The sequence below is a fragment of the Sturnus vulgaris genome, chromosome 17, assembly GCF_052056855.1.
Source record: "Sturnus vulgaris isolate bStuVul1 chromosome 17, bStuVul1.hap1, whole genome shotgun sequence".
Lineage (NCBI taxonomy): Eukaryota > Metazoa > Chordata > Aves > Passeriformes > Sturnidae > Sturnus > Sturnus vulgaris.
In genome coordinates, this window is record NC_142259.1 from 13,550,475 (window position 1) to 13,568,121 (window position 17,647).

Here is a 17,647-nt window from a genome sequence, read left to right on the forward strand (position 1 = left end):
TTGTGGTCTGGGGCTTTGAATTAAAAATAGCAGAAGGTAAATGCTGGATTTGCACATGCAGGAATTTTGTAGGGACAGAACTGGAGGGGAGGGAAGCCAAACCCTGAGGGTGGTGCAGGCAAATGTATTTCTGAAGGAAGTAAAATCCATCTGCCATCGTTGCCACAGTGCAAAGATAAGCTTAATTTATTGTAAATAAGGATTATGTTCATTGCAGAGCTGAGCTGCTCACACAAATAAAGGATTGAAGGGCATGTTGTGACTAATAAGTCTTTATCCTCCAGGTTTACTTCTGCTAATGCATTCCCTCCCGAGCTGTGAGCAGCTGTTGTTTTATTGTGGATATGACAGTTCAGTAAATGCTTTTATTCACCTTTCACTCATGCACTGATTGATAGAACACATCTATGTGTGGCTGAACGCTCCAATTACAAAGAAGACAAAAAAAAAAAAAAAAAGCCACTCTTATCTTCTTTAAATGAAGGGTCATTAAATCAACCAACTCGGAGATTATTTTTGCCAGTGAAACTGCCTGGGAAAACTGCCTGGAATTCACTTTGCTCTGGATTACTGAGTGTGGATGACACAGGATCAAGGAGCTGCTTTGGTTTGATTTTTGCTACCAGCACATGAAGTGATCTTTGCATCCCTGCTGGCTCAGAGAGCTGAGGGGATGGAGGAATTTGCTGCTCCTGGGGGTAATGGGGCAATTTGTTGCTCCTGGGGGGAATTTGCTACTCCTGGGGGGAATTTGCTGTTCTTGAAGTCAATTTTCTATTCCTGGGGAGAATTTGTTGTTCCTAAAGGGAATTTGTTGCTCCTGGGGGGAATTTGCTGTTCCTGGGGGGAATTTGCTGTTCTTGAAGTCAATTTTCTATTCCTGGGGAGAATTTGTTGTTCCTAAAGGGAATTTGTTGCTCCTGGGGGGAATTTGCTGTTCCTGGGGGGAATTTGTTGCTCCTGGGGAGAATTTGCTGTTCTTGGGGGGAATTTGCTGTTCTTGAAGTCAATTTTCTATTCCTGGGGACAATTTGTTGCTCCTGAAGGGAATTTGTTGTTCCTGGGGGGAATTTGCTGCTTCTGGAGGAAATTTGCTCTTCCTGGGGGGAATCTGTTGCTCCTGAAGGGAATTTGCTGCACCTGGGGGCAATGTGGTGCTCCTGGGGGGAATTTGCTTTTCTTGAAGGAAATTTTCTGTTCCTGGGGGGAATTTGTTGCTCCTGAAGGGAATTTTCTGTTCCTGGGGGGAAGGAGGGAATTTGCTGCTCCTGGAGGGGCTCCCTGTGTTTGGAGCTGGCTGATCAGGCTCTGTGGATTCTGGCACATCTGGGAAGAGCTGAGTGGATCCTTCAGGTACTTCTGGCTGAGATGGACTCCAAAAAATGTGAAAACGTGCTGCAAACCTTGGTAATAATATCAAGACTTCCCTTTGCATTTCTTTTTTGTAGATGTTTTTGTTGCAGGTAACAAAATGCAAGTTGCATGATTTAAATGGCAACACAACTGGAAATAAATCCTGGAGCTGCTGGGAGAAATGGGATGGGTCACATCATCTCCATTTCCATTTGAAGGGATGAAGAGACATAGATTTGCACCGGGACTTGCCAAAAGTCACTCAAAACCTCGAGGTATTTTTATCATAGTTCAAACCCTTTTTTTTTTGTTTGTTTTCTCTTAAATAAAGGAGATCTTCCATTTTTCACTTGACCAAGATGTAATAAAGGGATTTTTCCCTCCTCGAGGGAAAGCAGTGATTGAAGTGGGTTGGTTTAGCATTTCTCTGAGTCAAACATCTCGTATTTTTCCAGCTTTCACTGCTTATTCTTATAATTGCGTTTAGTTTTCCCCTCCCTTAGAGCAGAAAAGCACCATTAATATTTAAGTAGGTGAGCAGCTCTCGAAGTTTGTGACTTGCAGCCAGCTTGGTATGAAGGTTCTGGTTTTGACAATCCAAAAAAAAAAAAAAATGGAATTAGGTGCATTCAGGGTGGTTGGTTTATGTGTTTTCCCAGCTTTTAAACACTCTGGGAATCTTGCAGGTAAAAGCAAAGAGGGGTTCATCTGCTCTAAGCCATTGCTAAAATGATATTTTTCTCATGCTGGTGAGATGAATTTTTGGTTTTGCAGCAAGGTTCATCTGCTCTAAGCCATCACTATTTTTTTTTTTTCCCCACGCTGGTGAAATGGATTTTAGGTTTTGCAGGTGCAGGCTATAGGGAATAAAGGAATAAGGGAATATCAGGAGTAGCTGGGGTGTTTGTATCTCCTCAGGTGCGATGCCGGTGGCTGCCGCGGGACGCCAGCCTTGTCCTGGCCATGGGATTCGGGCAGGAAAACCCCAAAAATTGTCCCACGGGCTTCACCTCTGCCCCGTGACCCCTTGCAGCATCCCTGCCGCACCCCCGGGGACCATCCCTGCCAACCCCCGCGGCATTCCCGGAGGGATTCGGGGCTGTGGGAGGAGTTCTGTGTGCTCAGGTGAGGATCCGGGGCTGTGGGAGGAGTTCTGTGTGCTCAGGTGAGGATTCGGGGCTGTGGGAGGAGTTCTGTGTGCTCAGGTGAGGATTCGGGGCTGTGGGAGGAGTTCTGTGTGCTCAGGTGAGGATTATATTCTATACAGTCCATTCCATACACTCCAATTCATACATTCCATTCCATACATTATACCATACATCACATACATTCCATTCCATCCACTCCATACATTCCATACATTAAATTCCCTTCCATCCATTCCATGCCATCCATCCATCCATTCCACAATATCCATCCCACCACAGCACATGCATAGCATTGAATTCCATACATTCCATAACATAGCACTGTGTAACAGACACACAGAACGTCAGGGAAACTTTCATACATAAGGGTAAGTACATAACCTTACATAATTAACCTTACATAATTAACCTTACATAATTAACCTTACATAACTAACCTTACATAATTAACCTTACCTAACTAACCTTACCTAACCTTACATAACTAACCGCGCCTAACGTTACATAACATTATATAAAATCACGTTACATAACATTACACACATAACGTTATAGAAAAATGAGTGAGTGTGCAAGGAGTGTGCACAGGCATTAGCAATCGATCGCCGATCTAATCGATCGGCAGGCATGAACAATCGATCGCCGATCTAATCGATCGGCAGGCATTAGCAATCGATCGCCGATGTAATGGATCGGCAGGCATTAGCAATCGATCGCCGAGCTAATCGATCGGCAGGCATGAGCAATCGATCGGCGATCTAATCGATCGGCAGGCATGAGCAATCGATCGCCGATCTAATCGATCGGCAGGCATGAACAATCGATCGCCGAGCTGATCGATCGGCAGGCATTAACAATCGATCGCCGATCTAATCGATCGGCAGGCATGAGCAATCGATCGCCGAGCTAATCGATCGGCAGGCATGAACAATCGATCGCCGAGCTAATCGATCGGCAGGCATGAACAATCGATCGCCGAGCTAATCGATCGGCAGGCATGAACAATCGATCGCCGATATAATCGATCGGCAGGCATGAACAATCGATCGCCGATCTGATCGATCGGCAGGCATGAACAATCGATCGCCGAGCTGATCGATCGGCAGGCATGAACAATCGATCGCCGATATAATCGATCGGCAGGCATGAACAATCGATCGCCGATATAATCGATCGGCAGGCATGAACAATCGATCGCCGATCTAATCGATCGGCAGGCATTAGCAATCGATCGCCGATCTAATCGATCGGCAGGCATGAGCAATCGATCGCCGATATAATCGATCGGCAGGCATGAGCAATCGATCGCCGATATAATCGATCGGCAGGCATGAACAATCGATCGCCGATCTGATCGATCGGCAGGCATGAACAATCGATCGCCGATCTGATCGATCGGCAGGCATGAACAATCGATCGCCGATCTGATCGATCGGCAGGCATGAGCAATCGATCGCCGAGCTAATCGATCGGCAGGCATGAACAATCGATCGCCGAGCTAATCGATCGGCAGGCATTAGCAATCGATCGCCGATCTAATCGATCGGCAGGCATTAGCAATCGATCGCCGATATAATCGATCGGCAGGCATGAACAATCGATCGCCGATATAATCGATCGGCAGGCATGAACAATCGATCGCCGATATAATCGATCGGCAGGCATTAGCAATCGATCGCCGATCTAATCGATCGGCAGGCGCGAACAATCGATCGCCGATCTAATCGATCGGCAGGCATGAACAATCGATCGCCGATCTAATCGATCGGCAGACGCGAGCAATCGATCGCCGAGCTAATCGATCGGCAGGCATGAACAATCGATCGCCGATCTAATCGATCGGCAGGCATGAACAATCGATCGCCGAGCTAATCGATCGGCAGGCATTAGCAATCGAACGCCGATCTAATCGATCGGCAGGCATGAGCAATCGATCGCCGATCTAATCGATCGGCAGGCATGAGCAATCGATCGCCGATCTAATCGATCGGCAGGCATGAACAATCGATCGCCGAGCTAATCGATCGGCAGGCATGAACAATCGATCGCCGATCTAATTGATCGGCAGGCATGAACAATCGATCGCCGATCTAATCGATCGGCAGGCATGAGCAATCGATCGCCGAGCTGATCGATCGGCAGGCATGAGCAATCGAACGCCGAGCTAATCGATCGGCAGGCATGAACAATCGATCGCCGATATAATCGATCGGCAGGCATGAGCAATCGATCGCCGATCTAATCGATCGGCAGGCATGAGCAATCGATCGCCGATCTGATCGATCGGCAGGCATGAACAATCGATCGCCGATCTGATCGATCGGCAGGCATGAACAATCGATCGCCGATCTGATCGATCGGCAGGCATGAACAATTGATCGCCGAGCTAATCGATCGGCAGGCATGAGCAATCGATCGCCGATCTAATCGATCGGCAGGCATGAACAATCGATCGCCGAGCTAATCGATCGGCAGGCATGAACAATCGATCGCCGATCTAATCGATTGGCAGGCATGAGCAATCGATCACCGATATAATCGATCGGCAGGCATGAACAATCGATCGCCAAGCAATCGATCACAGGCATTGTACTCTCCTCACACACTCCTTATACACTTCTTGCACACTCCTTACACACTCCTTGAACAGTCTTTGCCCACTCGTTGCACAGTGCTTGCACACTTCTTACTCACTCCTTGCACACTCATTGTACCCTCCTTACACACTCCTTGCACACTCCTTGCACTCTCCTTACAAACCCCTTACACACTTTTTCTGATTTTCTGGGCTAGGAGCACCCAAAGCCAGCAGAACTGGCCTTAACCACTTCTTGGAGAATCTCTCTCCTTTCCTCCTTGCCAAATTCCCATTGTCAAAACCCAGCCTAAAGCTCGGCTCCCCATCCCCTCACTCTCCAGGGAATTGGGCTTGGATTCCCAATCCAACAGGGCAGAAATGCTGTTGTCCTTATTGTATATCCTAAATGCAGTAATTGCTTAAGAAATAATTGAAAGAAATTAAAGGAACAAAGACAACTTTAGGAACAGTTGCAAGCTCCAACCAAGGGATGCTCTTATCAAACCCTTTATCTTATCCATGATCTGCTTTAATTAACCAAGTCAAGCAAAGCCATTAACACCACATTGATACAGTATGATTCTTTTTAATTCAATTATATAGTGCAGGATGTAAAAACCTTTCTAAACCCAGGAACTCTTTCAAGAGATATACAGGTCACAGATGCAGAGAGAGTCTTGGGTTTCAGGGCAAAAACCCCAAAGTTTTCAGTCTTAAGCATCTTCCACTACGTAACCATTGACAGCAAACACGGCTTTGGTCTCGGGGAGACACGGAGAGTCCGAGAGTCAGAGATCTTACAGATCCTGGTCTCACCTCAGCCTTTCAGCACAGTCTGAGAGGAAAGAAAATGGATCAGAACAGACAGCCTACTTCCAGAAAATCATCATCATCATCACCATCATTCATAAAGCATTAAGTAGAGCTGTAAGAACTTCCCCTGTGAGGTTTTCTGGACCTCTGGCTGCTCTTAGGCACTCACACTGTTGGCTTATGTTCTTTCCTAAAAAGCGAAGCAACTCATAGTTGGTATAAAGTTATTTATTGTAGAAGCACATCAGTGTGCAAGGGTGCAGATGAGTGTGCAACGCGTGCGCAAACGTGTGCAAGTGAGTGCATTCAAACCCAAGCGAGACAGATCAGGGTGTGTTCTGCCCACCAAACACCGCGGCACCGAGCGCCGGGAGCCTGAAGATTCTCTGGGTTACAATTCACAGCCTCGTTCCTCCAGCCCTGCCCTGGGATGCTCCTGCGGGGAGATCACCACGCGCGCCGGGACAGCGCGGCTCTATCGCCACCGGAATCTGCGCTCGCAGACCCGCCACGACAGCGCCAGCCCTCGGGACAGTGCTGCACGTCTCGCTGGCGTGGTCAATGAAGCCCAATGAAAATTGTGAAAATTTGAAGAGTAACGTGGAAAACGATTTTTTTGTTATCCTGCTCCGTCACGGCTGTGGCCACAGGGAGAGCAGCTCCAACGTGTGCAAACACACGCCGCACACAAACAAAACAGGAACCAAAACTCCCTAAGAATCATGAGTACGGGACCAGCGGTACAATCAGGATCCACAGCAGGAGCTCAGCAGAAACAGAGTGACATCGCCCGACCCAGAGCCGGTACCGCACTGTATTTTGAATGTACTTTAACGCGCAGTAAAACGCTCCTTATGATACAGATACGGCATTTTGTGACCTCTGGGAACACTGAGCTATCGCGCCGGGGGGCGCACGGCACCGCAGCTTCCCCTGGCACCGCTTCCTCCTCGCCGCTTGAGCCCGCCCTACTGCGGGCGATGCGCAGGCGACACCGGCGACACCGGCGCCGGGCTGAGCCTGGCAGCGAGCCCAGCGCGGACTACAAGTACCGTGAGCTCCCGCGCCCAGGGGGTGCGGGCTCCGCGGAGCCGCACTACAGCTCCCACAATGCCTCGCGCCTCCTGGTGTCTCCCTTCGGGTCCCGATTTAAATCCAGGCAGGGAGGAAAATGGCGGTGAGGGGCTGAGTGTTGGGGAGACGGAGACGTAGCTGAGCTTTGGCTCGTTTCCCAGGTGAGTGGGGTTTGGAGGGAGAGAGGGCGGGCGTGAGTAACGAGGGAAGTTCTAGTTCGGCTTTCCCGTGCTTCTAGTGCTGGGGTGGGACTGCGATGGCGGAGGGAGCGCTGCCCCTTGCCGGGGAAGGGAGAAGCCGCTGGAGAGGCGGCTCTTCTGTGTCTCTCGTCTCCCTCTATATGAACCTGGCTCCCTGAATGCGTTGCGTACGAGGTGTATTCCCAGGGCTGCAGACGAAGGGATTCCCCCGGCAACGTGTCGCTGCCTTTACCTCTTTGTAGCCATTGTAACTTTAGCGGAGACTGAGTTTTGAAGGGGCATTCGTGCGGCAGTGGCGGGGAATCGATTCGCGGACTGAAGCCTTCCCGTAGGGCTGTGTGATGCGTATATAAGCATGGTGATTTGGGGTGGAGGTTCCTCGTAGAATACAAAGAGACCTGAGGTCGCCGGGGACTTGGCTTTAGACTCGTCCGATGCACGGTTTGTCTGTGGGTGAAACACCTGCCTTAGAATGGCCCTCTCTGCCATTCCGCAGGGTTGGGTTCCAAAGACCTCGAGATCCGCGTTCTGCTGGTCATCCTGTAGCCTCGGTAAGTTTTTACACCTGACTCCTCCTTACCGCCGGTAATAAAAAAAGGGATGAAAAATACTTCAACTGAACGGTTCCTTTCCATGCCTCTTACCCATTTCTGCCTCGTAGTTGTAATGAAACTGTGTTGTTTAGGGGTGGAGATGAGATTTTTTTTTTTTTTTTTTTTTTACAGGTGTTAGTGTTTCTGGGATGTAAATAGGGTAATTATGAGCTAGCGTGAGGTTGAGATAATTCCCATAATTCTCTTCCTTTGGTTCTAAAGTTGGTTCTGTTTGTGGTTTCTGCTCCTACTCCTAAGCACGGTCAAGTTTTCCTTTAAAAGTGAAGCTTCTGTATTTGTCAGCTCATACTCGGACTCATTTGAATCTTCAGTATCTTTTTCCACTTTTACATAGAATTTAACACAAAATAATCTAACTGGAATAACAGGACAAAACAAAAGGAAATCGGAAAGTGTGAGGGATGGCAATATTTAGTATATGGTATCTGTAATTCTTACAATAAGCTTAAAATTCTGTCATCGCTATTGTAAAAATAAATATTTTCTCATGGAATGTTTCCATCTCAAAATGTTCTGCTTCACGCGAAACAAAGTTGTATATTCTGAATATAAAATATAGTTTCATAGAAACAAATAGTATATGAGTGAAAATCAGAGAATAAAAGCTTGGGTTTAGAGGAAAGAGACAAAATTGGGTATTTTTGGGGGCGTTCGGGCTTTTAGTTTTGTTTCAGTTTTGTTACTTTCGGTTTTTAAACAAAACTGTGCCTTATAGCGTGCAGCAGTTATATTTACTGTTACATTTCTATTTGCTGTTACAATAGGCTGTTCAACTGACTGTTGTCAAGAATTCCCTTCAATTTTTTTTTTTTTTTAAACTAATACCGGTGGATTTGATGGATTCACTGCTGACATGTGAGGATGGAACCTGTGTGATACAGAAAGCGATAGACAAAATAAACCCAGCGTTCAGCCTCACTTTAAGTACCTCTCCTGATTCCTGATTCCAGGAGTGTTGTTGCAAGACTGATTTTATTTGGAAAATGACTCCGTGTGCATTTTGGGCTCGCCTGTGGCTTTTGTTTTTCTTTTAACTGTTCATTTGAGGCCCTTGCTCATCTTGGCTTTGGATTTATTAACTTCGAAGTTTTGCATTGCCTAGTTAGTAAATTTTTGTTGTTGTTGTTGCATTGTATCAGTGATGTACACCCTAATGTATAGCTGAGACAAAATGCAGATTAGGAAGAAGCAGCAAATCTGTTTTATAACAGAACCTTATCTTATCATGGTGGTACTTTTTTTATTAATAATGGACAAGAAATCACAATCAAAAAACCTTCCAGATTAGTTTCTGTGGTACAGTTTCATAGAGAAGGTGGGGGGTGTTTTCATTTCTCAAGAACGCTGGGAAACAAAAGATGTCTTGATTCTATTTGCCTGCAAAGTTAAACCATTTGTAAGATGTGAAAAGGTACTGGACACTACAGCCTGACACTACAGCCTGACACTACAGCCTGACACTACAGCCTGACACTACAGCCTGACACTACAGCCTGACACTACAGCCTGACACTACAGCCTGACACTACAGGCTACTTCAGCTCCTGCATTTAAATGAGGCTTGAAAAGGTGATCTTCAATGACTGTATGATACAGGATCTTCTGCACTTCATGTTCAGGCTTTTTGAGTATTTAGAAGTATCTTAAATACTCTTCTGGCTTGTTTTAATAAGAAAAAAATGGAGGAGAGTGGGAGGGGAGGAATAGTATCCTTTATGCCAAAGATATGAGAGGGTGGTGAAGAAGATCTAACCTGAATGCTGGGGCAGCCTGCCTATGTAGTTTTTATCATTTGTTTTCCCCCCCTTTCCCCTTGGCTAGATCTATTGATGTTTCTAGATGTAGTGTATTAGGAAAGATTGTAAAAAAAATTTAACTGCTGCTAATTTGAATCTGCTATGGAAGGTATTTCCACTCACTCTGATTTTTATGTGCTGCATTTAGTTGAGTGAAGGTGCTTTAAATTATTTTGTGCACCATATAAATGGGAGGCATACTTCATATGGATCCTGTTACTAATACTTAATTGGTGACTTTTAAAATTTGCAGTTATTAATAAACTGATTTTTGAAAAGTGAAACAAAATTACCTTGCCTTCGACCTCATGAAGGATTTTTAGTCTTTTGTGTGCAGTGTGTCTAATATCAGAATGCCCTGCCTCACTGAAACATCCCAACAGGGAATGGAACAGGGATTGGGTTGGGTGACTTTTGTTGCCATATCTTTTAATATAAGATGGAGCAAAACAATTTACTTGGAAAAAAGCCAGTGAAATACATGTTCCCTCCAGTATTTTGGTGAAACGATTGTTCAGAACAGTCAACTGAGAGTTCTCTATTTGTTCTGTGTAAGTCCAAAGAACTAAATAAATCTAAATCAAAGATAGAATTCCTCTGGTTTTGCTTTGTGCATTCCATTTGTAATTCTTTGCCGATTGCCCTGTAGAGCACATTAGCACCTTAACATTGTTGGATTTTTTACATCACATTCTCTGGAGGCTGGTAAGTCACAGAAAAAGATAAATTTTGCTGCTCTGTGTGTGTCTGAAGGGGTAGTAGCTAATATAGTCTATGTGGATAAACCTTTTCTAAAACTTTTTAGACAAACATTAGGAGCATACACGTGTGTATGCATGTGCATAAGCAATGGTATATGGAAATGCTACATTAGTTTTTGTTGAATCTTATGGAAGAACTAGTAAAAGTTCAAAAATTAATTTCTTGTGTTAATAACGACAACTTTAAAATGGTTTTCCATTTTTGGCAGCTTACATCTTAAGGAGATGATTTCAAGCAAAAATTTGCAATTACTTTGCCAGTGCTAGGCTTTTCAGACATCTTCCTCTATCATATTTTTTCTTTCCCCATAAAGGCTAGGCTCGAGAGGTCAGATGGAAATAGAGAATTGTGACTTGGTTTAGAGTTGTTTTTGTGCTCTGTCCATCTTTGCTGCTGCCATGAACTGAAGCAGAGGCAGGCAGCATCTTCTCTTATAGTACCCTCCACCTTTTATCTTCTCTGGCAGCCTCTTCCATGTTCAGAACAGAGATTCCTGGCTCGATGTCAGCATATGGCTTAACTTTCTTAGGTAGGAATTGAAATAATCCCCTCCTAATTGGTATTTCAAGTATTTATCTAGTCATAGATTCAAAGATAGCACTAATGGCAACAAAAGCAAGAGTAGTTTATCTGCAAACCGTTCACTCGATTAAAATAGAGCAAAGCCAACATCTCCTGCTAACCTAGAATGTACATTCGATCCCCCTTTAAAAGGAAGGCAGTTTCTCTAATCACTGCAGAGAAAATTGAAAAAAGAAAACATCTTCCCTGGCTGAAGTAGCTTTCAAAGACTTTTATATTACAACTGTATGTTTTCTGTTGAACCCCGTAATTTTTGATGTACATTCAAGGCTGCTGAGGAAGATTTGTAGTGGTAAGGGACAGAACTAGTGCTAGCAAACTTGCCAGACTGTGTGAGAGACAATGAGCAGGTAACAGGGATGATGAGTGCCATTCAGGAACAACGGAAAATGAGTGCAAATTTGAGAAAGCTGAAGGACAGCCATCACTTGAGAGGAATAGAATAGCTGGTGTTGTCACCCACTGTAATTTCTGTTCAAATGTACAGCTGCAAGGTAGCTTTATCAGCTGCTTTGTCTTCTCTTACCCTGCAATTTCTCTGCAGCTGAACCTCAGGTGACCTCTGTCATGATTAATACATAGTTTGATAATATTTCAGATTGGCCAAGCAATTCTTTTGGTATATGAGCAAAATTTTTCCTTCCCCCACCTCGTCTTAGCTCCTCTTTATAGTGATTAAACTTTTGCATTAAACTAAAGAGTATGTCTAGGTAGAAGTGGAAGATTGTTTCAGCAGTATATTTGAGGGAGCTTTTTCAAAAGGTCTATAAAAGCAGTAGAAATTTCCAGGCTTCACAAAAGAAAAAAAACAAAAAAATAAGCAAACAAAAAAACCACACTCCAAAATCACACATGCAAAAAAACAAAACAAACCAAACCCCCAAAAAACCAAAAACCAACCAACCAAACAAAAAAACCCCACTTTTAGGGTCTGGTTTAATAACTGCTTTGCAAGAAGAGAAATAATGAAAGGAACCGCAGACATTCTGGATGCCAGCCTGAGAAATTTTCCACTGTTTTCTTTAATAACACGCAGGCATGCTTTTATTGCTGGAATTTCAGTGAGGAATCTTTTCCGGACTGAAATTTCAAGTTATTTGGTGAGCAAGTGCTTGCTGAAAAGCAATTGTCAAGAAATAAATTCTCATATGGAAGACTGTGCATAAACCACTCTCATGTTGGGTATCAGCTACTGATTATATTAGTTCAGTTTTTTGGTTTCCAGTGTGTTAACTGTTCCTGTTTCTGCATGATCACTGCTAGGTGACAATACATCTTTTCTTGCTTCTGGAAATGGTAATTGTAGACCAACATTTCCAGTAAGGACTGTATGCTACTAAACTAGAAATCTTCATTATCCTATCTTTAATATACAAAGGAGGAAAGATATTAGGAAACACATCTTTTGTAAAAGAGTTAAAGACTACTTAATGGTTATTTTTTTTTTAATTATTGTAGTTTCAGATGCAATGGTGAAAATCAAACTGAAGGGATCTACAGGTTCAACCTCATTTGTCTACCTTAAAGCTCTTTTCTGTGTAAGTTACTCTTCTTTACTAAAAGCAGCCTGACCTTTTTCCAAGATGTAGAGGACTCTGTACTTGGAACGTGTCTTGTCTTTCTGTCACTACAGATATTTATTGTTGACTTAGGCTGTTTTGGGGTAGGTCCTAAAAAAACCTTTGTATATTGGGTTGAGGTTTTTGTTTTCTTAAATGCCAGGGTGGGAGCAAAGCTGCTGTATTGTGTAAAAAGTAAATCACAACAGACTCTTGTCTTTCTAGTATTAATTGAAAATGTAAAACCAGAACCCTTTAAATGCATTTTAATGTAATTTTGTCTTCTTAAGACAGCACAGTGCATTTCCACAGCTCTCAAGCCAAGTCAGGGCCTTTGTGCTTCCTTTTCTGTTACCTCTCTTTGTTGGGCTACCTTTTTTTTTTTTTTTTTTAAATAATTATGTAAAAATTTCAACATCTGACTCCCTGATTGCTCCTAATCCTTTCTCACATATTCAGTTGCTGCTAATGAGAATGCTAATGACTAAAGTTAAAAGTAGAGCACATTGAACTTGACATGAACCTTAATATGTTTTCCACTTTGTGTGAGGATTGTATTGTGAATTGTATATTGTTTCGTTGGTTGCTTGCTGATTAAAAGTACTGAAATTACTTTGTATACCTTTTGGATATCTCCTATAAATTTGCTACTTCACAAATTTGATGTAAAGTTTAAGCTTGAGATGGGATTTCTAGGGAGACTTTTTCTTTGTGAAGGCAAAAGTGCCTTGCTGAAGACATAAGACAACTGAAATGTGTTTATTGTCAAAGCCTAAAACCACCTTACTTTGTTTATTTGGAATTTGGATAAAGCTAAGGTGCCAGCTGAGGTATTTCACTATAGTGCTAGATAGTTCCAGTGTTCTTTGAGCTTGGTTTTACATTTATCTTTATTCTGCTTATTGCAAATTCTTTCATTGATTTAACTGGTAAGTTTGCTAAATACTTGATAGAGGCAAGATTGATCTTGACTGAAACAATTCTGCACTGAGCAAAAGCTTAATAAGTAAAGGTGTGGTCAACTTGAATAAAATAACTCAAATACTTCTTGTTGTTCTGGCAGTAGTTTCTAGTGTGGTTTGCTTACCTCTGATATTTTATTCTTGCCATCTACAAATGTTGATTCAGTAAATACAGGAAATAATTCCAGTCAGAGTGGTCACTGCAGAAGAACCCATGGTGATTTAAAAGAACTTTCTTTTCAGGGTGACTGACTGGATAATATCCCTACCACTTGGTTTAGGAGACTTGTCCTTACTCCAGTGATGCTTTGGTCTTTATTCCCAGTGTTTTATGTAGGGAAGAAGAAGGTGTGCTATAGCCAGTAGATCTTTGTTCAATTTTCCTCCACTCAGTAAAATAAAAATTATGCTTTTTCTTTCTAGGTATTCCTCCTGGCTTCTGCTGTAGCAAACACTGTGCTAGGTAAGTTTTTTGTCACAACTACTTTGTTTTCTCAGCATCAATTCTCATAAACTATTGGTATTTAGGGAGTTAAAAAAAAGGAGAAAATTATTTCAATTCCCTTAGGAGAATAAAGGTTGTTTTTTTTTTTAATGTTCTATGTTAATATGATATGTAGTTTGCTGTCTTCCACCTCACTTAAACTTGAGGAAATGCATGGTATGACCTGGCCTTGGTATGTTCCATGGTATCCAACACTGTCAGGCTTTTGGGGAACACTTGGACCATTAAAGGATGCTCCTCCTAAGATGTGGGACACAGTGCTAATATCCTTATTGTATATATCTGCCTTTTTCATTCTCTCTATCATGGGTACTAGAGTTTTCTTCTTCCTGAGCGAACCAGTAATTGTTCTGAGCAGAGTATTCATGTTATTTTGAAAGACCAATGGTGAAATAGGATTTCTTAGCTAAATCTATAGATTATTAGATGGCATGTGAATCACTGTTAGGTATTGTTTATTTGAGGTTTGGTCATAGCTTCTGGGTTAAGCAATTTAACCTTCAATACTCCATTAGATTGCTATGTCAGCTTCTATAGCTGTTGCTGGAGAGTTGTGAAACTGAAAACTTCTCTGGACATTCGATTCAGTGGGATTTTGGTCACATGAGAGGAAGCACCTCCTTTGGAATAATCTCTTATAAGAAGTTCAACCTCTATACTCTGCTGTTTAGCAGGTGCCCTGAAATAGAGTTCAGGTGAGCTGGCTTGGTTACAATAAGGTCGGGTTAAAACAAAATGAAGAAAATGAGACAGTTGAAGGCAAACCTTTTGGAGAATGATCTCTTCAAAGGACAGAAGAATTTGTGGGTTTTTTTCAGATAGCTGTGCTCATCAGTTCCTAAGCCATGTTTTGCAGACAGATGACACTCTGAGGTAAATAGTATGAGGTGGAAACAAGTGATAAGTAACCTTTGGTCCTGACTGGATGCAGGCACTTGTTTGAGCACATTGTCTGTCATAAATCTACTTTCAATGAAAAAAGAATCACATCAATTTTATTCTTTAAGAGGATTAATAATATCAGGCTTAAGTTTTGTGTGCTCTTTTCTTGCATTCTCTGCATGGTGTGCTGTGATTATCCTGCTAGTAGTGTCCTGTATAGTTTGTAGACTGTTACTTGTAGGCTTTGTTTATATGAGAATCTAACAAGTTTTTGTACTGATGAAAGCTCAGGACTTTCAGTGGACTCTTAGGTACACTAAAAAATGCTTACTGGACTTTGAAAAGAGATGCTATTCCATGCCCAGAGACAATTACTAGTAACTTTTCTCCTAATAATTTTGGCAGGACCCAAGAATATAAAATCTGACTATGATGTACCTAAACAGAACTTGCCACACTGTGTGGGATGAACTGTAGCAGAGTTATTCACTGGATGAATGCAGTGTGGCATTTGCTGAGAAGAAAACACATTGCATTGATTACACCTTGTAGCCCATCTTCTCTAATTGCATGACATAAATGTGTGACATGTGCTCCTCAGTCAGTTACTCTGTTTTATTTGCTTATCAGATGTTAATATGACAAATTTTCAGTGCAGAGATGTGGCTGGATACTAACTTTAGAGATCAAACAATGGCTCTCTAGCTCAGGGGTTTTGTTGAATGTTAGATCCAATTCAGTTGGTCTCTTGGTATGGGCACTGAAGAAAAAAATGCGGAAAAGTACGGAAAAGTCACAATAAAAAAATTTACAGCTCTGTCCTGGCATTTCCACCAGTGCATTATATAAGAATACATAAAATTTGCTTCCTGGTGATGTGAAACTGCACAACTGCTTAGCCATTTATCTATAAACAAGGAAGGAACTGGATCTGAAGACATTCTAAATGCTTTTGGCATTTGAAGAGGAAGGATATCACCCCATCTGGTTTTGGTAGTCACTGACCTCTTGTACTAATTTCCAGAATGGCTGCTAATCTTCCTAAAATTACTTGGAATTTCTATGCTAATGTTGATAGTGTCATTTTGGAGAGTTCTGCAGATAAACCCTAGTGCTTGAGAAGTGCCATTTGTATAAAAACTTCCATGAGTAAGACTGATTTTTCTGCCTGCTTGAGGAATCCTTGGGAGCTTAATGTGAGATTTGTTGAAAAATGGCTTTTTAATGAAAGTGAAGATCCTGCTTCTTTAATAGAACGTTAGAAAAACTAGAAGCATAAGGTTTTTATGCAATGGAAATTGCTTGTGAAGAATAGAAAAGTTTGGAACAAAACAAAATCTGGAGAGCACTGAGAGCTTTCCTAAAAGCATACCATTTTTTCCTCAGAAATGGGAGGGGAAAAAAGATCCTTGAAGGTAGGAATGAATGTTGTCATCAGGATATTCTGTGTCCAGTAAAGATGGGACTGTTGATGTATGTATGCAAAATCTGAAGCCTACATGATATTAATAAAACTTATCTCTTAAATCAGAACCAGAAAGACTGTGGTAATATATCTTAAAATTAAACAAAGTAGGATCAATTGTAATGTTACTTTCCTGTCTTAGTGAGCCATTGTTATAATGGTTTATCTCAGTATCTTATGTACCACATCCCAGTTTATCTGTGGGCTGTGATACATCATTCCCTGAGGAAACTCATCATGTAATTATGAGCATCGATCCAAACACTGTGAGCAAAGTTAGTGCTGGTCGGTCAAGGTGCTGTTCAGTCAAGTATTCAAAGTCTCTAAGGACAGTGGTTCCTGTGTTCAATCACTCTTTATAAACTGGAATTGAACTTGCTGCAGGTAGTAAAGCTTGTGACTCTCAAATCTCTTAGTACCTCTCTAGGTGGTATTGCTCTATTATATGTAAAATTGAGCAAAGACACCAACCTTTGGGCTTTTTCCTTTTTATTAATCTACCTTGCTTAATTTTTAAATAATTAAGCCCTTAAATCTAAGACTTTATTTGACCAGAGACATGCACAAAATCACTACAGCTTTGTTTTGAGCAGTAAATTGTAGCAGATGCTCTGTGATAACCTGACAGTATTGTGGAAAGATTAATGAAGCTGATTTGGGGGAGGCTTCTGTTCTGTCCTTACTTTGCAATTCCACTGAAGGTACTCTGCTAAGCTCTGTTTGCTAGGAATGAAGTATGGGAAGGAATATGAAAAAAGAAATAGAGGAAAGGAGATCCTAATTAATGGAATGCTCAAATTTTTGGGGGTAACATTTGATTTTGCTTCAAATATCTCATGGTAAGCATTTTTGTTGAACTAAATGAATACCTCTTACAGCCAAACGAAATGTACCTGCATACACTCAATCAGATTTTAATTACAGCATTGAGCTTGAAACATTTCCATATTTCAAGGACAAATTTGGTTTTAGAAATGGCACCTTTGTATTAAGTAGCTGTACTTACTCCTTTCAGTTAAGTAAATCATGTATAAGTGCTGATGCTATGCATGGAAAATTTGAATTTTGATTTCCTTTCTTCAGTAGCCTATTTAGTTTCTAATCTTGTACTCTCATATCTGAGCATCTAGTCATGCCAAAAACTCATTAAGTTCATTATCAGGCCTTTAATTATTATTAGATCTAAATACCAAGATCTAATCTTAAAAATAAAGAGGATGTGTGTTTTTCAATAAATTTTAAAAATAATTTTTTTAGTAGCACAATGGAAAAAGATACTAAGCAGGATTCTCAAAAGCATTCTTAAGACACCAGGCATTTAACTCCCCTTAAAACCAGTTTGTGTGAGTGTGAG

General features: G+C 42.0%; 1 protein-coding gene and 1 long non-coding RNA gene across 7 annotated transcripts in view; both read left to right on the plus strand.

Annotated features, from left to right (window-relative positions):
• Window positions 1-438: 438 nt before the first annotated feature.
• On the plus strand, window positions 439-6,836 carry LOC148221838 (uncharacterized). The gene is made up of 3 exons (XR_015807370.1): window positions 439-1,628; window positions 2,272-2,478; window positions 6,297-6,836. It is a non-coding gene; the product is annotated as an uncharacterized LOC148221838 (long non-coding RNA).
• Window positions 6,837-6,996: 160 nt separating this feature from the next.
• NCOA3 (nuclear receptor coactivator 3) overlaps window positions 6,997-17,647 on the plus strand; it is a 50,910-nt gene continuing 40,259 nt past the window's right edge. For 2 of the 6 annotated variants that reach the window (XM_088175126.1, XM_088175128.1), the window contains exons 1-3: window positions 6,997-7,127; window positions 7,663-7,717; window positions 13,865-13,904. The gene's annotated coding sequence lies outside the window, so the exon portion shown is untranslated. Of the gene's footprint in view, window positions 7,128-7,662; window positions 7,718-12,378; window positions 12,459-13,864; window positions 13,905-17,647 lie in introns of all 6 variants that reach the window. The other 4 variants (XM_088175127.1, XM_088175125.1, XM_014876080.2 and 1 more) reach the window with 3 other exon arrangements.